Below are 25,268 nucleotides of genomic sequence, written 5' to 3'. Positions count from 1 at the left end.
GTTGTAAAATTATGAAAGTCGATTAACTATTTATTGCCACTTTCGTTTGTTTCCTAATGACCAATTTCAGTCTAATGTTTTTTGCCTCATTAACTGTTCGTTCTTGTATTACATAACAGAGGCTTAACTAATTTGCAATTTTGAGTGTTTACTTCACTCACTTAAAGTGTCGTAAAAGTCTCTGGCAAAACTAATAAGCGGAGACAGCACAAATTAAGAGTGCGCAATTTCTTTTATTCTGTATTTAGCTTAGGAAGTGACTTCTGATGGCTTTGTAAGTACCTGATTGCTCTTATATTAATAGTAAATTTAGTTGGTTATTTGCTTGAAATAAATTTAATTCAATCTTTCAATAATTAAAAGTAAATGGCTTGTTCTTTTACAAATGTTGCATTATGTTACGCTGAGGCTACGAAGTTTCAGTTACAGCCAATCATTTATTTAACCAGTAACTTCATTTAACTTTGCTTTCAAAATTTAGTATTTCAGATAGAGTAACTGCAAACTCAGTGCGTTTTGGTTCATTTATTTTCTTGTGAACTGTTGTGTTGTGGAAAGAGCGACAGTTTTGTGTTGCCATGCTTATCTGCTTGATTGTCTTTGCCAATACCTTTCTTCAGATTCTGGAGATTCATTGCCCTAGAAGGTTGGCGATCGTTTAATTATCCCTTTTTTGCTAATCTGTGTTATCAATATTTTTTGTATTAAAAATACTACGTGATGCCCTTTTCCCCACTGTGTGGTTCGTAGCCGTTTGCACTATATTGCTCCCATTTCAAAATTAGTATCAGTATTTAGATTAGGTTTAGAATAGATTCTTCCTGCAAAGAGGTCTGTTATGTACTTTGTTCCTATTAACCGGTATTATTTTCCTTCAGTAACGGGAGTCTTACTGTAAAATTTCACTAAGCATAAGCCATCACGGTCAAGTACATCACAATCCAGTAGGTCGATTAGGAAGGTAAGGTAACAAGATTTCTTTGATTTTCTCCACGAGAAGATTGAGTGCAACTACAGTGAAGTGGCGAAAGCCATAGTATACCTCCTAATATCGTGTCGAACCTCGTTTTGCCCAGCGTAGTGCAACAGCTCCACGACGCATGGACTCAACAAGCGATTGGAAATTCCCTGGAGAAACACTGAGCTATGCTGCCTCTGTATCCATTCATAGCTGCGAAAGCGTTGTCGGTACAGGATTTTGTGCGCGAACAGATCTCTCGATTATGTCCCATAAATGTTCGATGGACTGAATGTCTGGCAACCTAGGTGGCTAAATCAATCGCTGGAATTTTCCAGTATCATCTAGAGACCGATCATGAATAATTGTGGCCCAGTCACAATTCTATCGTTGTTTGGGAACATGAAGTTCTTGAATGTCTGAAAATTGTCTCCAAGTAGCAGAATATAGCCATTTCCAGTCAATGCTCGGTTCAGTGTAACTAGAGGACCCAGTCCTTTCCACGTAAACAAAGCCTGTACCACTATAGAGCCATTACCAACTTGAACAGCGCCATGTTTACAACTTAGGTCCATGGCTTCATGGGGTCTGCGCCACACTCGAATCCTACGATCAGCTGCTTACAACTAGAACTGGGTCTCATCTGATCAGTCCACGGTTTTCCAGTCATCTAGGACACAACCGATATGGTTACGAGACCAGAAATGCTGGGGCGCCGTTGCGCTGTTAGCAAAGGCATTCGCGACGGTCGTCTGTTGTCACAGACCATTAACGCTGCAGTGTCCCAACGTATACGTTCGTCGTACGTCCGACATTGATTTCTGCGGTAATTTCATGCAGTGTTGTAAATCGAATGTCCCATGTGTCTGTTGCTCTTTTTTTGTGGGGGGGGGGGGGGGCATTAGTATTCTGGCTGGTTTTTTGCAGCCCGCCAGGAATTCCTCTAATGTGCCACCTTCTTCATCTCAGAGGAGCACTAGCAACCTGCATCCTTAATTATTTGCTGGATGCACAGAGTGATTCAAAAAGAATACTACAACTTTAAAAATGTGTATTTAATGAAAGAAACATAATATAACCTTCTGTTATACATCATTACAAAGAGTACTTAAAAAGGTTTTTTTTTCACTCAAAAACAAGTTCAGAAATGTTCAATATGGCCCCCTCCAGACACTCGAGCAATATCAACTCGATACTCCAACTCGTTCCACACTCTCTGTATCATATCAGGCGTAACAGTTTGGATAGCTGCTGTTATTTCTCGTTTCAAATCATCAATGGTGGCTGGGAGAGGTGGACGAAACACCATATCCTTAACATACCCCCATAAGAAAAAAACGCAGGAGGTAAGATCAGGGCTTCTTGGAGGCCAGTGATGAAGTGCTCTGTCACGGGCTGCCTGGCGGCCGATCCATCGCCTCGGGTAGTTGACGTTCAGGTAGTTACGGACAGATAAGTGCCAATGTGGTGGCGCTCCATCCTGCTGAAATATGAATTGTTGTGCTTCTTGTTCGAGCTGAGGGAACAGCCAATTCTCTAACATCTCCACATACTGTAGTCCAGTTACAGTAGAACCTTCGAAGAAAAAGGGACCAAAAACTTTATTGGCTGAAATGGCACAGAAAACGTTCACCTTAGGCGAGTCACGTTCATACTGAGTTGTTTCCCGCGGATTCTCAGTGCCCCACATACAGACATTGTGACGGTTGACTTTCCCGTTAGTGTGGAAAGTTGCTTCATCACTAAACACAATCTTTGAAACGAAAGATTCATCTGTTTCCATTTGAGCAAGGATAAAATCACAGAAATCGATTCTTTTAATCTTATCAGCTGCAGACAGTGCTTGAACCAATTTCAGACGATAAGGTTTCATAACTAACCTTTTTCGTAGGACTCTCCATACAGTTGATTGTGGAATTTGCAGCTCTCTGCTAGCTCTGCGAGTCGATTTTCCTGGGCTGCGAACAAATGCTTGCTGGATGCGTGCTACATTTTCATCACTCGTTCTCGGCCGTCCTGAACTTTTCCCTTTGCACAAACACCCATTCTCTGTAAACTGTTTATACCAACGTTTAATACACCACCTATCAGGAGGTTTAACACCATACTTCGTTCGAAATGCTCGCTGAACAACTATCGTCGATTCACTTCTGCCGTACTCAATAACACAAAAAGCTTTCTGTTGAGGGGTCGCCATCTTAGCATCAACTGACGCTGACGCCTAGTCAACAGCACCTCAAGCGAACAAATGTACAACTAAATGAAACTTTATAGCTCCCTTAATTCGCCGACAGACAGTGCTTAGCTCTGCCTTTTTTCGTTGCAGTGTTTTAAATTCCTAAAGTTGTGGTATTCTTTTTGAATCACCCTGTATTCTAATCTCTGTCTGCCTCTACAGTTTTTGGCCCTTACAGCTCCCTCTAGTACCATGGACGTCGTTCCCTGATGTTTTAACAGATGTCCTATCATACTGTCCCTTCTCCTCATCCGTGTTTTCCACATATTTCTTTCCTCTCCGATTCTGCGGAGAACCTCATCATTCCTTACCTTATCAGTTAACCTTATTTTCAGCATTCTTCTATAGCACTACGTCACAGATGCTTCGATTCTCTTCTGCTCCGGTTTTCCCACAGTCCATGTTTCAATAAAACAGACGTACAATCTCACAAATTTCATCCTCAAATTAAGATCTATGTTTGATGCTAGTAGGCTTCTCTTGACCAGGAATGCCATTTTTGCCAGCGCTAGTCTGCCTTTGACGTCCTCCTTCCTCCGTCCGTCGTTGGTTGTTTTACTGTCTAGGTAGCAGAAATCCTTAACTTCATCTACTTCGTGGTCATCAATCCTGATCTTAAGTTTCCCGCTATTCTCATTTCTGCTACTTCTCATTGCATCCGTCTTCTTCTCTTTACTCTCAATCCATATTCTGTACTCATTAGACTGTTCATTCCACTCAGCAGATCATGTAATTCTTCTTCATTTCCACTCAGGACAGCAATGTCATAGCGAACTGTATCATTGATATCATACTCCCCGAATTTCATTTCCACTCCTGAACCTTTCTTTTATTTTCATCATTGCTTCTTCGATGTACAGAATTAACAGTAAGGGCGAAAGACTACATTCCTATCTTACGCCCTTTTTAATCCGAGCTCTTCGTGCTTGGTCGTCTACTCTTCTTATTCCCTCTTGGGTCTTGTACATATTGTATACTACCCGTCTCTCCCTATAGTTTACTCCAATTTTTCTCATCATTTCGAACACCTTGCAGTATTTTGCATTGTCAAACGCTGTTTCTATGTCGACAAATACTATGCACGCCTCTTCGTTTTTCTTTAGTCATTCTTCCATTATCAACTGCAACGTCGTAATTGCCTCTCTCGTGCTTTTACCTTTTCTAACGCCAAACTGATCGTTATCTACCACATCCTCAGTTTTCTTTTCCATCCTTGTGCACATTATTCTTGTCGGAGCTTGGATGCATGAACTGTTAAGCTAATTGTGGTCGAATTCTGGTTCATATCAGCTCTTGCAGTCTTGGGTTTTGTGTGGATGATATTTTTGCAGAAGTCAAATGGTATGTCGCCAGGCTCATACGTCCTGCACACCAACGTGACTAATCGTTTTGTTGCCAGTTCCCCCAACGATTTTAGAAATTCTGATGGAACATTATCTGTCTCTTCTGCCTTATTTAATCTGAAGTCGTCCAAAGCTCTTGTAAACTGTGATTCTAATACTGGATTCCCTATCTCTTCTAAATTGACTCCCGTTTTTTCTTCTAACATATCAGACAACTCTTACCCCTCATAGAGGCTTTGAATGTATTCTTTCCACCTATCCACTCTCTCCTCTATATTCAACAGTGGAATTCCCGTTGCACTCTTAATGTCACCACCGAAGGTTGTTTTGACCTTCCTGTATGCTGAGTCTGTCCTTCCGACAATCATTTCTTTTCCGATTTCTTCACATTTCGGCTGCAGCCATTTCGGCTCAGTATGCCTGCACTTTCTATTTATTTCATTCCTCAGCGACTTGTATTTCTGTATTCCTAAGTTCCCCGGAACATTTTGGTACTTCCACCTTTCATTCATCAACTGATGTAGTTCTTCTGTTACCCGTGGTTTCCTCGCAGTTACTTCGTTGTACCTATGTTTTTCGTTGCAACATCTGTCATGGCTCTTTCTATAGATGTCCATTCCTCTACAACTATACTGCTTACTGAGCTATTCCTTATTGCTGTATCTATAGCCTTAGAGAACTGCAATCGAATCTGGTCATTTCTTAGTAGTTCCGCATCTCAATTCTTTGCGGATTGATCGTTCCTGACTAATGTCTTAAACTTCAACCTTCTCTTTACTACTACTATATTGTGATCTGAGACTATATCTGCTCCTGGGTACGCCTTACAATCCAGTATCTGATTTCGGAATCTCTGTCTGACCATTATGTAATCTAACTTAAGTCTTCCCGTATCACCCAGCCTTTTCCAAGTATACCTCCTCTTCTTGTGATTATTGAACAGAGTATTCGCTATTACTAGCTGAAACTTATTACAGAACTCAATCAGTCTTTCTTCTCTCTCATTTCTTGTCCCAAGCCCATATTCTCCTGTAGGCTTTTCTTCTACTCCTTCCCCTACAACTGCATTCTAGTCCCCCACGGCTATCAGATTTTCATCTCCCTTTACGTATTATATCATCCTTTCAATTACCTCATATACTTTCTCTCTCTCTTCATCTTCAGCTTGCGATGTCTGCATGTATACCTGACCTATTGTTGTCGTTGTTGGTTTGCTGTCGATTCTGATAAGAACGACTCTGTCACAGAACTGTTCACAGTAACATGCTCTCTGTCCCACCTTACTATTCATAACAAATCCTACTCCCTTTATATAATTTTCTGCTGCTGTTGATGTTACGTTATACCTATCTGACCAGAAATCCGTGGCTTCTTTCCATTTCACTTCACTGACACCTACTATGTCTAGATTGAGCCTTGGCATTTCTCTTTTCAGTTTTTCCAGTTTCCCTACCACGTTAAAGATTCTAACATTTCTGACATTCCACGCGCGGACTCGTAGAACATTATCCTTCCCTTGATTATTCAATCATTTTCGCATAGTCACCTTCCTCTTGGCGGTCCCCTCCCGAAGATCAGAATGGGGGACTATTCCGGAATCTTTTGCCAACTACAGGCCACATGTCCTGTGGATTTACGTTATGTGTTTTTAATGCAGTGGTTTCCATTGCCTTCTGCGCCCTCATGCCTTTGATCATTGCTCTTTATGTTCAGTTTCCTACCCCTAGGACAAAAGTGCCCTGAACTCCTGTCCGCTCCTCCACCCTCTTTGACCTGGCCATTGGCAGAATGAGGGTGACTTCTTATGCTGGAAGTGTCCGACCGCCAATGCTGATTATTAATAAGTCTTTTTCTTCGGAGGGACGAGGTAACGGGCTGGCGGAGGCAGGGCGGGCAGGGGTCGCAACCCGAGGCCTGGCCACCATGTTCCCACCCTCCCTCTCCTGGGGATGTGGACCAAGGTATGAAAGCAATTTATTTGAGGTGCTTTTTGTGTCTATTAATTTTTATTGTCTTTCATAGGTGCTAAACACAATATACAGAAACTAAAGGTGCCATTCAGTACATCCAAACGTAAAAAAAACGGCTCCGAACGCCGTCTAGATTTAAGGAGTTCACCAGAAAGAAAGAAAAGAAAACGGGACCCTGCAACGGCCCTGTTGGTGTGTATCCAGGTCGGCTTCTCGTCAACTTAAAAAGTATGTATAGTCCTCTGAATACATCAGGCTTGAACGTTAGTTCCTGAACGTTGAGCTGTCTCCTCACATCACGTCTCATACCCAGAACACCCCAACTAGCCGGAGGGTCCGTGAATAACGAACCCAAGTAATTGGAAAAACATGTTCTATATTTCACGTGTCGCCGCAAGATATCATGTTGCTCTTGCAGTGCGTACCAGAAGTCTACGACGCTCTTGTCATCGATGCGATACAGATAATGCGTCGCTATCCCCTTTATCCAGTTTACGGCGTTTGTCCTGGCTGTGGGAAAGTATACTTTGTCCGGGAACAGTAGGTCGTCAGCTTTGATCGTCGTGTGCGCCTTACGCATTAAAAGGGCCAGCATTTTTCTCGTTAGAAGCCAACAATCGATTGCCGTGCAACAAATCAAACGGTGCTCGTCAGAGTCTACGACCGCACAGTGGGGGCATATCGGCGTGTCGACCAGGTGAGTCGCTGACGGTTCGGGAATTTGCCGTTCACCACTACATACCACAATGCGCGTACCTTTGTAGGGTTAGAGGGGAGATGGACCGCTCTCCGTATTCTCTTGACGGGCCACATTGCGAGATTGTTGCTGAAGGAAGCTTCGATATATGCCTTTCGTTGTGGGCAGCCTGCTCTCCGGCAAACTGTCCTGAACGCAACTGTAATCGACGCACAAGTCCCGGAGGCGTGAGAGCGGTGCCCTGGTATGACCTACATTGACTGGTGGACAGAGTGAATGGGGAGCCACTTCGTTGATCACAGCGCCCATTAAGGTGACGTGCTCGGTTCTCTAATAGCGTTGCATCGTACTAGGAAATAAAACACGTGCCCTGCTCCTCATGTTTACGAGTCCGATGCCTCCTCCTGTCGGTGGCAGCGTCCAAATATCGCAGCGGAATTTGAAGAAGAGGTTAGCACTTACGAAATGTCCGAAGGCCGACTGTAGTCTTGACGCGATCGTGGTGAGCAACGGCAGTATGTGTGCCAAGTGACTTACTTTAGGCGCCAAGTAGACGTCCCCATAACGTGCGTGCTGGAACATATCTATGGTGCGCAATACCAATGCGCGAATCTGGGGCAGTAACTGTCGATAATTATACGCCGCTGTACGTCGTATGTTTCCATGGAACTTTTTTGGGTCATCAGTCTACTGGCAGGTTTGATGCGGCCCGCCACGAATTCCTCCCCTGTGCTAACCTTTTCATCTCAGAGTAGCACTTGCAACCTACGTCCTCAATTATTTGCTTGACGTATTCCGATCTCTGTCTTCCTCTACAGTTTTTGCCCTCTAGTACCATGGAAGTCATTCCCTCATGTCTTAGCAGATGTCCTATCATCCTGTTCCTTCTCCTTATCAGTGTTTTCCACATATTCCTTTGCTCTCCGATTCTGCGTAGAACCTCCTCATTCCTTACCTTACCAGTCCACCTAATTTTCAACATTCGTCTATAGCACCACATCGCAAATGCTTCTATTCTCTTTTGTTCCGGTTTTCCCACAGTCCATGTTTCACTACCATAGAATGCTGTAATCCAGACGTACATCCTCAGAAATCTCTTCCTCAAATTAAGCCGGTATTTGATATTAGTAGACTTCTCTTGGCCAGAAATGCCTTTTTTGCCATAGCTTTTGATGTCCTCCTTGCTCCGTCCGTCACTGGTTATTTTACTGCCTAGGTAGCAGAATTCCTTAACTTCATTGACTTCGTGACCATCAATCCTGATGTTAAGTTTCTCGCTGTTCTCATTTCTACTACTTCTCATTACCTTCGTCTTTCTCCGATTTACTCTCAACTTACTCATTAGACTGTTCATTCCGTTCAGCAGATCATTTAATTCTTCTTCACTTTCACTCAGGATAGCAATGTCATCAGCTAATCGTATCATTGATATCCTTGCACCTTGTATTTTAATTCCACTCCTGAACCTTTCTTTTATTTCCATCATTGCTTCCTCGATGTACAGATTGAAGAGTAGGGGCGAAAGGCTACAGCCTTGTCTTACTCCCTTCTTAATACGAGCACTTCGTTCTTCATCGTCCACTCTTATTATTCCCTCTTCGTTGTTGTACATATTGTATATGACCCGTCTCTCCCTATAGCTTACCCGTACTTTTTTCAGAATCTTGAACAGCTTGCACCATTTTATATTGTCGAACGCTTTTTCTAGGTCGACAAATCCTATGAACGCGTCTTGATTTTTCTTTAACCTTGCTTCCATTATTAGCCGTAACGTCAGAATTGCCTCTCTCGTGCCTTTACTTTTCCTAAAGCCAAACTTATCGTCACTTAGCGCATTCTCAATTTTCTTTTCCATTCTTCTGTATATTATTCTTGTAAGCAGCTTCGATGCATGAGCTGTTGAGCTGATTGTGCGATAATTCTCGCATTTGTCAGCTTTTGCCGTCTTCGGAATTGTGTGGATGATGCTTTTCCGAAAGTCAGATGGTATGTCGCCTAACTCATATATTATACACACCAATTTGAATAGTCGTTTTGTTGCCACTTCCCCCAATGATTTTAGAAATTCTGATGGAATGTTATCTATCCCTTCTGCCTTGTTTGACCGTAAGTCCTCCAAAACTCTTTTAAATTCCGATTCTAATACTGGATCCCCTATCTCTTCTGAATCGACTCCTGTTTCTTCTTCTATCACATCAGACAAATCTTCACCCTCATAGAGGCTTTCAATGTATTCCATGGCATACCACTCCCAAATACTTGAGTGTGGGACCTTGGTGATGGGCACTGCTGTCCCTGGTGGCAGCCCTCTGCCCACTTCCACACATCGCGTCTCTCGTAGGTTGATGACACTACCCGCCACCACTCCATACTGCTGGAGCCATTCCAGCGCCGCCTGGATTTCGTCTCCTGACTTGACCAAAAGAAAGCCGTCGTCGGCTTACGTGCCGCATTGAAAGGATGCGATCCTTAGGTGGACACCTTCAAGTCGTCGTCGGAAGCCGTGTAGTGCAGGTTCAAGAGCGACTGCAAATAAGATGGCCGAAAGGGGGCAACCTTGCCGCGCTGAGGGGCAACCTTGCCGCGCTGAGCGCTGGATGGTGAAAGGTTCGGAGCTAACACCGTTCACCAAGACTCTCGAGTTCGCGTCATTAATCAACCTCATGATCGTGTCCACAAGCTAGAGGATTCCCATCCGTTCCATGACCCCTCGGAGGAACACACGGCCCACTCGGTCGAACGCGTGATCGAATTCCACTGCCACGAGTATATAAAGACAAAGCAGAAGTGGGCATATAAGCAGATTTACCAAAGTCTTTATTAGAAAGTTCGGCCATATGGTAGGTGCGAAATGCAATAATGTCTCTGTCAACGAAACTTTCGAGTCCACCAACATTTGGTACTCCAGAACCTCCACGGACAATGGGTACAGTAAACTATCCGTTACCATGACCAAATGAATCATTAATATCTAAACTAAAATTAAGTCGGCATCCACAGAAAACAGACGGTCCGTCCAGCAAGGCCTGAGCAGCGACAGACTTGAGTGGTATGCGATTCTTCTTGTCTCCAGATGTTGTAGCAAACTCGATAGTTTTGTACACTGTCTGTTTAGAACGGCGTTTTAGAACACGTATGATCTAAATGTATTTTGTCCTTTATCGCCACTTGAAGGCGAGCACAGAGGATACGTGCAAATATTTTGTAGTTTCCATTCAATAATGTCAAAAGCCGGTAGTCTTGTGCTCTATGACCACCACTTTGTTTTGGAACGGGTATCATGATACCCTCTGTGAACTCGGTGGGGACCCGTAAGGTAGGTGTTAAGAGTTCATTGTACATTTGTACCCACGTTGGTCCCATTAGAGGAGCAAATGTGCGGTAGAACTCAAGAGGGAGCCCATCCGGTCCAGGGCATTTGTTTAACGCACCACACTTCAGGGCGGCGTCCAGATCATCTACGGTGATTTCAGCCATAAGGGAGCCCACTTCAGTGGGATGCTCTTCCGCTGACATTTCGCGTAGCACGTCAGTCAGTCCTGCTCTGTCCAGCTGGTCCTCAGCGTAGAAACTGTGGTGGTGGTGAGCAGAAGCACGTGCAGTATCCTCCTGCAACGTGGTCCGCTATCCATCGGCAAGTTTGACATCCCGTGTAAGTGTACGTCGCCGCTGCCTTCTTTCTCTCACAAGGGAACCTCCCTATCGCACCTCCCTCAGATTTAGTTATAAGTTGGCACAGTGGATAGGACTTGAAAAACTGAACACAGATCAATCGAGAAAACAGGAAGAAGTTTATGAAACGTCCCCTTAGAAAAATTATACATAACTGTGCTTAAACTGACACATTATTTTTAGCGCAACGCAATCAGATTTTCAAAAATCCCTAAAAAAGAATGGCCCTGACTAACATTAACCTATACCTTTCACAAATCACTTACCTCACCAAAAATCTTCGTTACTCGAACTACTGCAATACAGCGAGCGCCACTACTGCCAGCTAAACAAAAGATTCAAACTACGGAATGCACTAACTACTGATAGGTATAGTTAGCAAATGAAAGATTTTGATAGAGAACAAACAATGTATTTACCTTAATAGTCATAATATATATAGCAGTTCATGACATCCAGTCTTACAAATTTCAAAACTCCGCCATCTCTCTCCCCACATCCACCACTGCTGGCGGCTCACCTCCAACTGCGCAACGCTATGCGCTGTTAACATCCAGCCGCCCAACACTACAATGGCGAGTATTACAACAATGCCAACCAGCCACTGACTGCACATAGCACAGCCAGTGATTTTTCATACAGAGCGCTGTGTGGCATTACCAATAAAAAACCTAAACAGCCTACTTACAAGTTGTGTGGAACTATGAAAAAAATAAGCAAAATACACAAACTGAGTAGTCCATGCGCATGATAGGTAACATCAAGGACGGTGAGAATTCAGGAGCGCCGTGGTGACGTGGTTAGCGTGAGCAGCTGCGGAACGAGAGCTCCTTGGTTCAAGTCTTCCCTCGAGTGAAAAGTTTACTATTTTATTTGCAGGACATGTTCAGATTTGCTTGGACATACGCAGGATTTGACGGTCTACACACGGAAAAAACATATGTTTTGACAGAGCACAGGGAAAACTATGCGACTGTGAAACTGTTGCATTCATTTGTTGCAGTTTATGTGACAAACTCTTCTGTTTTCATCACTTTTTTTGGAGTGATTATCACATCCACAAGAAAACCTAAATCGGGCAAGGTAGAAGAATCTTCTTACCCATTCGCCAAGTGTACAAGTTAGGTGGGTCGACAACATATTCCTGTCGTGTGACGCATATGCCGTCACCAGTGTCGTATAGAATATATCAAACGTATTTTCCTGTGGAGGAATCGGTTGACCTATGACCTTGCGATCAAATGTTTTCGGTTCTCATTGGAGAGGCACGTTCTTTCGTCTACTAACCTCAGGGCTTTGCGGTGCGGTCGCAAAACACAAACACTAAACTTAAGACAGTGAACAGAGATGTCAATGAACGAACGGACAGATCATAACTTTGCGAAAATAAAGACAGTAAGGTTTTCACTCGAAGGAATACTTGAACCAAGGACCTCTCGTTCCGCAACTGCTCACGCTAACCACGGGACTACGGCGCTCCTGAGCTCACACTAGCCTTGATGTTGCATATCTTCCGCATGGACTACTCAGTTTGTATATTTTGCTTATATTTTTCATAGTTCCACACAACTTTTTCCTGTTTTCTCGATTGATCTGTGTTTACTTTTTCAAGGCCTATCCACTGCGCCAACTTATAACTAAATCTGAGAAAGGGTGCGATGGGGAGGTTCCCTTGTCAGTATGTAGTGGAGCGAAGGCCGTTCGTTGCGTTATCCGTCGAGTATCCTCGCACGTACTTTAACTCCTTCCATCTTCACTGCCGTTAGACGGAGCAGTTGTGCTTTGATACGTTGGACAGCCTGCTGAAGGTCGGCAGACGGTGGTTGTTTCGCCTAGGACTGTGAAATGAAATTCGGAACCCGCCCGTTGCCAACGTGATTTGTCTTGGCCATATCGTGTGAACGTTCTCCGTAAAGCAGAATGATATTTTCACTCTGCAGCGGAGTGTGCGCTGATATGAAACTTCCTGGCAGATTAAAACTGTGTGCCCGACCGAGACTCGAACTCGGGACCTTTGCCTTTCGCGGGCAAGTGCTCCACCAACTGAGCTACCGAAGCACGACTCACGTCCGGTACTCACAGCTTTACTTCTGCCAGTATCCGTCTCCTACCTTCCAAACTTTACAGTTTTAATCTGCCAGGAAGTTTCATATCAGCGCACACTCCGCTGCAGAGTGAAAATATCATTCTGGAAACATCCCCCAGGCTGTGGCTAAGCCATGTCTCCGCAATATCCTTTCTTTCAGGAGTGCTAGTTCTGCAAGTTTCGCAGAAGAGCTTCTGTAAAGTTTGGAAGGTAGGAGACGGATACTGGCAGAAGTAAAGCTGTGAGTACCGGACGTGAGTCGTGCTTCGGTAGCTCAGTTGGTGGAGCACTTGCCCGCGAAAGGCAAAGGTCCCGAGTTCGAGTCTCGGTCGGGCACACAGTTTTAATCTGCCAGGAAGTTTCGTTCTCCGTAAAGTCGGGTTGACGCAGCAGAGCCACCATTTAAGCCTAGAATTGTACGAACGTTGACGCCGTTGACATTGTCGCCATGTGACTTTAACCTCCCGTAAACAGTTTTCATCCTGCAGGTGGGTAACGTTGAGCTTCCATCCGCCCCTACTGCGCCATGTCTTCTATGGTGGCGAAGCGATGGTCAAGACCTAAGCCTGGTGGTCTGCAAAGGCCGTAGCCCACACCTCGGCGTCAATCGTCGCCTTGCGTAGCCCACGTGACACATACACACTGTCGACTCGAGTAGCTGAGTGCTTGTAAAGTACGTATATCCGGGGATGTCGCCGTGCGTCATTTCCCAGGTGTCATGCAGTGCAAGATCCCGGACCAGCGTCTGTAACGCCGGGCAAGAAACGAAGTGTGGTCGTTGGTCCTCGGGCCCCAGAACGCAGTTGAAATCGCCGCCGACAATATAATTTTCCTGACGCCCTCGAAATAGCGGCGACAGTTCCTCTGTGTAAAAGGTTGTGCGTTCGTGTCTCTTGGTCGAACCAGACGGTGCGTAGACATTCGACAAACGTACATCCCCTACAGTCAGGGCGACACCACGGGTCGATGGTAAGTATTCCACATCTTTCACCACTATTTCTTCTCGTATCAGTATGGCTGTGCCACCGCTACCGTAGTAACCTGTTAAACGATAGACGTCATAACCGTAAAACTCAACTGGGGCATCGTTTCTTACCTTCTTCAGAAAAACTATGACGACGTCCGCTGCCCGCAGCATATCTTGCAGCATTTGTATCTTTACTGTGGTGCTAATACCATTGATGTTAGCTGTGCCAATACGGTAGACGTGTGACGTCTTATCGGTTGTGCACTGCTGGGAGTTTATGCATCTACAGATCGGCCTTCGACGGAGCGTTCTTCCTGGACCGGGACCACACGACACGGTCTCAATGTCCGCCATGGTCAAGGTTCCCTCCCGACTCGTTGTCGGTGGGAGCCAACGATTGAACTTCGACCTCCTGAATCTCATCAGTTTGTCCCATTTCCTATGCCCAATCCCCTAATGCATTGTTGAGGACTCTCCTTCTCGACAGGTGTTCATCTGCATGTGGGACCTCATCCAGTTGCGTATCTCTATCCATCGCGTCTCGTTGATGTGGCCGCTTCTCCAGGGTTTGAAGCACCGACGCTGTGGGTGTGACGTCGTCCTGGCCTGGCGGTGGAAACGAATCTTGATCGTTCCCACTGTCTTGCTCGTCGCCTCGGTTGTGTTGCTCGTCTTCTGTGGACAGCCGTCTCTTCTTTCGTTTCTTCGACCGCTGTTTTCATGATGGAGTTTCCACGTCTGCTGAGGGATGCTGTTCAGTGCGATCCTCTTGTTGATCCGCTTCCATATCTGAAGATGGGTTCGACTGGAGAGTGGTAGAACCGTGGCTCCGCAGCTGTTGTGGGGCGTCTGGCTGTTGGTGAGACAAGGCCATTTGCGCCGTCAGTGATATGGGATCGGGGGCGATACTCGCAGAGTCTACGGGCAACGGCTTGTCATTCGAGTCACCCGCGTCGTTCCGTAGAGCTTGCACGTACGTAACAGGCAGCGACGTCATCTGCTGTGGCGGCAGCTGGGTGTCCCGAGATAGCTGTACTGGACGTCGCTGAGACAGTCAGTTCGGACATGGCCTCCCAGCCCGCACCCAGAGCAGGTTTTCGGGTGACCATAGTATATGACGATGGCTCGGTAGCCACCAATTGTCACATAAGATGGTATGTGCGTCAATTCTTATTTGGTGCACTCCGTTGAGTACGGGATACGTCTCGAAGCTAGTCCATTTCTCCGCAGGATGATTAAGGACCGTTCCGTAAGGGCGAAATGTTGCGGAAACCATGTCCGCAGGAACTTCGAACGGAATCCCAAAACACTTACCGTTCTCCGAGACTTGCGTGATCAACAGAATCCACACCCACGTTCCCGTCGGCGTGGCAAAAGCGATAAACTTCGGTGAATCGACGAATGAGTCTGTCGCACGCTGCCTCCTCTGTGAGTTTTATGTATACGACGCTGGCCACTATTGATAGATGAATTCCTATTAGCTCGGACATGAAGCTTTCGATTTCGTGTGCTTTTGGTCTTGTGTATTGTGCGTCGAACGTGAACTTGATAGTCGCCTTCCGGTAAGAAAGAGGCATCGTGATCTGTAGTAATCAATACACCACTACGGGAAGTCTCACGGTTGTAAACAAAGCTCGCGCTAAACGGGGCGCGGCCGATGCGCTAGGCATGTCCGAGCCGCTACAACGCCCAAGGCGGGCTGTACCCCTAGACCACGGCTGCAGTACCTCAGTGTCCGACACATTAAATAGCACTTGACTTTACTGCAATAGACATATGAAAATTTACTTTGCTTGGTACAATCCATTTCTAAATGAATGTTCTGAGTATTTACAATTGTCATTGCAAATTAAAGTAACACTTGACACAGACACTTTTATAAGACTCTCCACTAGAATTATAACTGACATGATGTTCACATACATTCTGCCTAAGAATGTAATATTCTGGCACCCTATCTACGGCGATGCTGTCGTCTTGATCGTTGATTACCAACTGGGTTGAACGTTCCCACTATTTAGCCGTAACTAGATGTTCTACGGTGGTACCGTACCGAAGCTCTAGCAGGCGTGGCTACGCCGGCGTTTCTCATTCCTCGGTGAGGTATGCAGCGAGTACCATCTTGTATGGTTTCACTACAAGATGCCTACACTTTGGGACTCAATTCTTCGGATGACACCACAAGACCACTGCGGCATTTTGCTCACCACTGAACACTGATAAGCCAAAACATTGCCACCGCTGCCCGGCGCGGCGCTAAATGCTGCCTGGTGGCATTGAGGGCACGCTACCCAGTAACAAAAGTTTGTAACCGGAGCATATATGGACGGGGGATCACCCTAGGCAAAATACGGGCTCCAGATGGGAGAATCCAGTGAGATATGCGACTTTGACAAAGGGCTGATTATTTTTACACAGAGCCTGTGAACGAGTATTCCGAAAACGGCGAAGCTAACGAATGTTGACGAGCTACTGTTGTGAGTATCTATGGAAGAAGATAGAAGGACAGTGAAACTACCACTGGGCACTAAATAGTTGGACGCCCAGAATGTGGGGTTCGGAGGTTCGTCTGGCCTGTAAAGTACGATAATGGTGATCTGTGTCATCTATGCCGAAAGAACGCAGTGTTGGTACACGCTCAAGTATTTCGAAGCCCACCGTTCATGGTACATTGTTGAACATGGAGCACCGCAGCAGACATCCCTATGTTGACCCAACGATACCGTCAGTTACGATTGCAGTGGGCACGAGACCATCGGGATTCTGCCGTCGATCAATTGAAACCACTCGGATCTTCGGGTGAATCACATTTTTGCTACAATAGGTCGACAGTCGATTCCACAAACGCCGTCATCGCAGTCAACGGCGGCTCCAAACGTACAGCGCGACACGAACTCAAGCTGGTGTGAGCAGTATTATGCTACGGGAGACATTCTCCTGTGCTTGCATTGGACGTGTGGTAGTAATCGAAGACACGCTGACAGCTGCGATCCACCTGCATCCATTCATGATTGATGTCTTCCTTGACGACGATATCATCTTTCAGCAGCACAATGGTCCGTGTCTCGGAGCCACAACCGCACTACAGTGGTTTGAGGAGCATTATAATGAACTCAAGAGCTCACGTTGATGTCTCGGCGACCAAATTCGCCTGACGTAAATCCTACGGAACCCATCGGGTCACTTTTGGCATCATCACCACGTACGCAGATCAGAGGCCCGTTATTTACGTGCAGACATCTAATGTCATGTACCTCCACAAACCTACCAACAAACTGCCTGGTACCTGATACGCAGAATCAGTTACGTACTTCATTCCAAAGACGGACAAACAAGCTATGAAGCACATGGTTATAACGCTTTGGCTTATTAGTGTATAACGTCTACCTTTAAAAGGAGACTATAAGCTGTTCTCTCTGCATATGCTAAAAATATAAAAAGTTCAATCTTTCTTAGAACTCACCTAAAAAACGGGCCGGCTTAAGCCATAACCACAGAAACCAGTAATTAGAAAGATGCGACGGACCCTTCAGCGACCGAGTGAAAAAGATTTGAAAACCATTACAATATTTTAGTGATGAGGCAGCAGGCAGGAAGAAACATCTTTTGCACACGCTCATTGGGTACAGGTAATAAGCAAGCAAAATTTCTGAAAAGTTCGCAAATCACTTGTTGAAAACGTTGTTACGACATCTAGAACTACTTGTGAACTATTGACGGTGTCCACGTTCAGTACAATAGTGTCCATAAGTTATAATAGCTTCGAGACCTATAAAAAATGTGTCTTGTCTGACTAATCAGTACTGGCACATACAAGAAGCTGATAGCCAAAATACTATGGTCAACTGCTGAATAATATGTTGGTCCGCATTTGGAACGCAATTCAACAGCGATTCTGCGTTACATGAATTAGACAAGTTCCTTGGTAGGTTTTGAGAGGTATATGCCACTAGATTTCTATGGACAGGTCACTTAATTCCCGTAAATTACTGTCAGATGGCTTATGGGTGCACAGCTGGCTCCCGCTAGCGTCCCAGAAGCGTTTCATCGGCTTCGGATCAGACAAATTTGATAACCAAGACATCGAGAGCTCACTATCATGCTTGTCAAACCACTGCAGCACGCTTCTGGCCTTGTGGCACAGAGGATAATATCGCCGTCGGGCAACAGTGCCTTGATGAACTTGTGGATAGTATGCCACGACGAATACCGACATGCATCAATGTAAGAGGACGTGGTACTGGGTGTTAGAGGTACCGGGGTGTACAGCAGTCTGGACCACCACCTCTGAAGGTCTCGCTGTATGGTGGTACAATATGCAATGTGTGATTTTCATGAGCAATAAAAAAGGAGGAAATGATGCTTATGTTGATCTCGATTCCAATTTTCTGTACAGGTTCCGGGACTCTTGAAACCGAGATGTTGCGAAACTTTTTTTGATGTGTGTATTACGCTTGTCCGACCTCATCTGGAATATTAGTGTGCAGTGTGGGATCCGCATCAGATAGTATCGACGGAGGACATCGAAAAACAAGGACAGCTCGTTTTGTACTATCCCGAAATAGGGAGGGAGTGCTATGGATGTGATACGTGAATTATGGTGCCACTCATTAAGCAAAGACGTGTTTTTCGATGCGACAGGATCTTCTCATGTTATTTACGTCACCACCTTTCTCCTCAGATTGTGAAAATATTTTGGTGCCGTCCACCTACAGGGCGAGAATAATTGAACAATGTGAAAAAAAGAAAGTAAATTAGTTACGAACTACAGGGAACGTACACTTTGTTCAACATGTAAACGTCGCTACAGATATTCGGATTTAGGTTAATTCGATATGCCTGCCATCATTGGCGATGATGTGGCGCAGACGAATAGCGAACGTAGATGCTTTCGATGACTTGTTGAATGGCTGTTTTCAGCTCAGCAATGGCTTTGGAGTCATTTCTGTACACCTTACCTTTAATATAGCCCAACGAAAAGGTTTCGAATGTGTTCCGGTCCGGAGAATATGGTGACCAATCGAGGACAATGCAGTGGCCTCTCGGTATCCCAGAGTCAGAATGCGGTACCCAAAGTGCTCCTCCAGGACATCAAACTCTCTCCTGCTTCGATAGGGTTGTGCTTCGTCTTACATGAACCACATCTTGTCGGAATCAGGGTCACTTTGGTTAATGGGGATGAAATCATCTTCCAAAACCTTCACTCACCGTTCGGCAGGCACCGTCTCATAAAGGTATATCGTACCGATTATCCAGTGACTGGACACTGCACGCCACACAGTCACCCATTGAGGGTGAAGAGACTTCTGGTTCGCAAAATGCGTATTCTCGGTCTTCTAAATTTTGTTTATTGGCGAACCCGTCTAAGTGGGCCCTTGAACGTTCTGACGCAAGCTGTCCAGAAGTTATGACCATTTTATTTTATGTAGTTCAATAATTGTCACTCTGTACATAGGAAGGAATGGTCATCGTAATAAAATAAGAGAAATCAGAGCTCGCACGGAAAGATATAAATGCTCGTTTTTCCTGCACACTGTTCGAGAGTAGAACGGTAGAGAAATAGTCTGAAGGTGGTTCGATGAACACTGTGACTGACACTAATCCTGTAGATAGAGATACAGATGGGGATTGTATGGAGAATGCATAAAGGCTTCTCGTCGAAACATCCGCAGCGTACAGGAAACAACTTTGGCAACATTTGGGCTTGCTCCCATATTTGAACTGTGCTGCGGAACTTTCGCTGGGAAGCGATTTTATGTCCTCCAAAAAGTCCGGTCTAAACTCATGCGCTTTCCACACTTTTGGAGCCCTGAAAAAGACATTCATGGCTGTTAATTTGCTTCGGACGAAGAGGTGGACACTTGGGTATAGCCACGGGCAACCGCAAACATTATTCCATGAATATATTGGCAGTCTTGCCTTACAGTGGGATAAGAGTATTAACAGTAAAGGTGATTAATTTTGAAATAATAAACAGTTTAACTTTCTTTTTTCATCTTTCTCCTTTTCATTATCAGATATCTATGGACAGCTTTAGGATTTTTGATATGATAACGAATAAGAAAACAAATATCCTTGTACTAAATCGTTACTAATTTTTTGCATATACATTTCAACACAGAAACAAACTTCCTTTTTTAATTGATAACTGGTGTCACTTTGTACGACTCGGTTTCAAGATCCAGTACCCCCGTAGCTGATAAGCTCCAGTAGCTGACACCCACAGCAGCTGACACCCAGTACAAACCCTTGTAAATTTAGTTTGCGTAACTGAAATTGTGTATGTCAAACAGATTAGATTCCAAATACAAGCATATTTAGAAGGCGCCACTTCATGTTGTATTAGAAGCCTTGATAAACTGAGCAAATTTCTATATTAGCAGGAAGCGTGAGAAGTGTGAGCATCACTTCCTTCGAAGTGTTAAACACCTGATAGCTTTTGAGGAGGACGATGAGACCAACCGATGAACGGTTTGGTTTATGGTTGTTATTAGAGAACCAGGACAGTCTTTTTACTAACTTTGGTAACATAAACTACCTCAAAAAATTTATGCTCCTTAGCAAGAAGAATTTAAAAGTGCTTATGCACATAACAGAACTGTTTTGTGACAACAATTTTTTTTTGGGTCATCAGTCTTGTGACTGGTTTGATGCCCTCCCTCTCCCCGCCACGACTTCCTATCCTATGCCTGCCTCTTCACCTCAGAGTAGCTCTCCTCAATTATCTGCATGATATGTTCTAGACTCTGTCTTGCTCTACAGTTTATACCCTCTACAGCTCCCTTCAGTGCCATAGAAGCTATTCCCTGCTGTCTTAACAGAAGTCCTGTCATTCCGTTCCTTCGTTCTGTCACATTTTCCGGAGAACCTCCTCATTCCTTACCTTATGAGCTCATCTAAGTTTCAATATTCAACGGTAGCACCACATCTCAAACGCTTCGGTTCTTTTCTGTTCCGGTTTTCCCACAGGCCTTGTCTCACTGCCATACAATGCTGGGTTCCAAACGTACAACCTCAGAAATATCTTCTTCAAATCAAGGCCTATGTTTGATGCTAGTAGATTCTCTTGTTCAGGAATGCACTTTGTACCAGTGCTAGTCTGCTTTTTATGTCCTTGCTTCGTCCATCATGGGTTATTATGCTGCCTAAGTAGCAGAATTCCTTACCTTCATATAATTCCTTACCACCAATTACGATATTAAGTTTCTCGCTGTTCTCATTCCTCCTGCTTCTTATAAATTTAGTCTTTCTTCGATTTACTCTAATCCACGTTCTGCACTCATCAGACTGTTCATTCCATTCAACACATCCCGTAATTCTCCTTCACTGTCACAGAGGATAGCAATGTCATAAACGAATCTTATCGCAGATATCCTTTCACCTTGAATTCTGATCACACTCTTGAATCATCAATTTATTTCAGTCATTCCTCTTTCGATGTGTAGATTGGACGGTAGGAGCGAAAGACTATACCATTGCCACACACCCTTTTTAGTCCAAGGAGTTCGTTCTTGGTCTTCTAGTCTTATTGTTCCCTTTTGTTTCTTGTACATATTTTATATTACCCGTCTTACTTCTATAGCTTACGCGTAACTTTCTCAGTCTTTCGAACACCTTGCACCATTTTAAATTGTCGAATGCCTTTTCCAGGTGGACAAACTCTCCGAACACGTCTTGATTTTTCTTCACTCTTGCTCCATTATCAACCGGCAACAACAGAACTGCCTCTCTGGTGCCTTTACCGTTCCTAACGCGGAACTGATCATCATTTCAATTGGGCTGCCTATTGAGCCTTCCCTTACCGCAGTATTTATAGTCTCAGAGAATCTCAAGTGCATCCCTTCGTGCTTAGTACTTCCGTATCACACTTCCCTGCATATTGATTCTTCCTGACTAGTCTCTTGAACTTCAGCCTACTCTACATCATCACTAAATTGCAATCTGACTCTATATCTGATCCTGGGTACGCCTTCGAATCTAAAATCTGATTTTGGAATCTCTCTCTGACCATGTCACAATTCAACTGAAATCTTCACGTATCTTCGGGCCTTCTCCAGGATATCTCCTCCTCTTCCAATTCTTCAACAGGGCATGCGCTATTATTAGCTGAAAATTATTGTAGAACCCAATTTGTCTTTCTGCTCTTTCATTCCTGTTATCAAGGACATATTCTCCCGTAAGCCTTTCTCCTAATCCTTCGCCTAAAACCGCATTCCAGACCCCATAACTATTAGATTTTCACCTGCCTTCATGTACTGAATTACCTGTTCAATATCCTCATATACTTTCTCTATCACTTCATCTTCTGCTTGCGACTTTGGTATGCATACCTGAACTATCGTTGTCGGTGTTGGTTTGCTTTTGATTCTGATGAGAGCAACCCTATTATTGAGCTGTCCACAGTACCCCGATCTCTACCTTCCTATTCATAACTAATCCTACTCTCGTTATATCATGCTGTTGATATTACCCTATACTGATCCGACCATAAATCATTGTCTTCTTTACATTTCAATTCACTAACACCCACTATGTGCAGACTGACCCATAGCACATCCATTTTCAGATTTTCTGGCTTCCTTAGCACGTTTAAACTTCTGACATTCCATGCCGCGACTCCTAGAACGTTACCCTTTCGTTCGTTATTCCATCTTTTTGTCGCGGTCACCTCCCCCTTGGCAGTTGCCTGTCGGAGATACGAGTGGGCGACTAATATGGACTCTTTCGCCAATGGAGATAGCATTATGCCTTTTTTTTATTTACAGGTCACATGTACTTTGGGTACACGTTAAGTTGCCTTTACTGCTCTGGTTTCCATCGCCTTTTGCATCCTTATGCCGTTGATCATTGCTGATTCATTAGGGGCGGTTTCCAACTCCTGGGACAAGATAGTGCCCTTAACGTTTGTCCGCCTCCTCTGCTCTCTTTGACAAGGTCGTTGGGTGAGTGAGAGTGACTTCTTAAGTCGCAAGGCCTTCGACCGCCATTTTTGGTGACTTTTTTACAAAATTTAAGCGATGGTGTTATTGGAACACGGGATCGAGGACTTTGAATTATTAAACGAAGACGCTACCCCTCAATATGGTTCAAATGGCTCTGAGCACTATGGGACTCAACATCTGAGGTCATCAGTCCCCTAGAACTTAGAACTACTTAAACCTAACTAACCTAAGGACATCACACACATCCATACCCGAAGCAGGATTCGAACCTTCGATCGTAGCGGTCGCGCGGTTCCAGACTGTAGCGCCTACCCTTCAATATTATGGCCTTTAAAATCTATGATCAGTTATAATGCCAAGAGAAATCACGGAATGGACAATCTGTAATGATAAAGACAGAAATGTGCGGTGCATTTAACACTTATCTATAAGGCAAATTTTCCAAGTTCCTGCCTGTGAGACACAGTGTCTAGGTGAAGCTGCCATGTTTCCTACACTTGCAAAAAAATTGTGAAAATCACAAGGCAGCCCTTGAAACCATTTCAAGGAAATATAAAAACCGTGTTGCTGTACCATATGAAATACAAAGGCTGACATTAATATAGTTGCACTAATGGTAGATCTGCTTGCGGTATTGCAGCATATATATGCTAGAAGACTGTTATCGTATGGACCTGGATAAAAAGCAAGACTTTGCTGGAATTTTTAACAAAATGAAAATGTGCCATTACTTAACGACAAACCACGGCTCCAGGCAACATCAGTGTGATTGAAAGTTTCGATAAGATGTTTGTGATATGTTTAATTTAGATGAGCTCCAGTTATACAGAAAAGATAATTAACAAGTGTACACATCAAGTAGCGAACCCAGGAGTGACTAATAGCGCAGGAGAGGATAAATACATCGGCAACTGTCTTATCGATTTTATAACGTGTCCAGTCTGTCACATCTTCTTAGGCTACAGAATATGGGATTACCTGACTGCAGACTAAAATATACAACTACAAAATGGATCATGTGTTCGGTTCTGTGGAAGACTGTTTAAGTGGCTTAAATGCCAACAAACACTATTTCCACTGCGTTCACTGTCGACATTCTATGATAACAGAAAGTCCTGATTTAGCTTTTCATTTGCTTTTCGTAGCTTATTATCCACTAGGCTGTCGGAACAATTTTGTAAAAATCTTACAAATTACCTGATATTAGCGTCGGCCGAATGTGAAATTTGTTCATGTTTGGTCAAGCTAAGCTAAATCGTCTGTTAACTATTGTCGCTGTGATTCAAACTGATCATTTGTCACCTTTTCTTACTCAACATCGAAATTGCGTACTATAACTGACAACTCCTGAACTGTCTCCGACCGCTCGGTCTTCCCCTGTTTAACTTGAAACGTCCCCTTAGAAAAATTGTACAAGACTGTGCTTAAACTGACACACAATAGTTTTTAGCGCAACGCAGTCTGACTTCCAAAAATCCCTACGAAAGAATGGCCCTGACTAACATTAACCTATACGTTTCACAAATCACTTACCTCACAAAAATCTTCGTTACTCAAGCTACTGCAATACAGCGAGCGCCACTACTGCCAGCTAAATAAAATATTCAAACTACTGACAGGCATAGTTAGCAAATGAAAGATTTTAATACAGAACAAACAGTGTATTTACCTTAATAGTAAAAAAATATATATCAGTTCATGACACCAATTCTTACAAAACTCCGCCATCTCTCTCCCCACGTCCACCACTGCTGGCGGCTCACCTTCAACTGCGCAACGCTACGCGCTGTTACCATCCAGCTGCCGCTGCCCAACACTACAATGGCGAGTATTACAACAATGCCCACCAGCCACAGACTGCACACGGCACAGCCAGTGATTTTTGTACAGAGCGCTACGTGCCGGCGGCGTTACCAATAAAAAAACCTAAACAGCCTACTTACAAACTTCCCCTACTTTGGTGGATAGTCTTTCTACTGCTCCTGGTATACAAACATGTGCTATTTTTAAAATGGCTACCTCATTTGATAGTTCTTTCACTAACTAACGTATCATGCTTGGCTGAAAGCTTGTTAATCTCGGACTGACTAGCATGTCACTTTAATGACATATCGTCCAGCTTTTTTGCAAATTCCACATTGCGGGTAAGTTGCGTGGGCGTTGTCATGGACACCATTTCTAGCTTTTTAAATAAAGCGGCTACCAGAAGAAGCGACTAACCAATTTGTGTCACATTCTCTTCCGTCTGAGGAGTTTATTCCATTATTGTATCAGTACTAGGGTCCTACTTCACATCTGAGGTCGGATCTTTAACTTGCCCTAATCTGTTAAGATTGGTGAAACCACCACTTATTCTTAAATAAACATTTAATTATAGCACAGAAATACTGTTTATCG

Source organism: Schistocerca gregaria, chromosome 2 (genome assembly GCF_023897955.1).
Source record: "Schistocerca gregaria isolate iqSchGreg1 chromosome 2, iqSchGreg1.2, whole genome shotgun sequence".
NCBI lineage: Eukaryota > Metazoa > Arthropoda > Insecta > Orthoptera > Acrididae > Schistocerca > Schistocerca gregaria.
The sequence above is the reverse complement of the archived record's forward strand: the minus strand, read 5'-3'. Positions refer to the sequence as shown.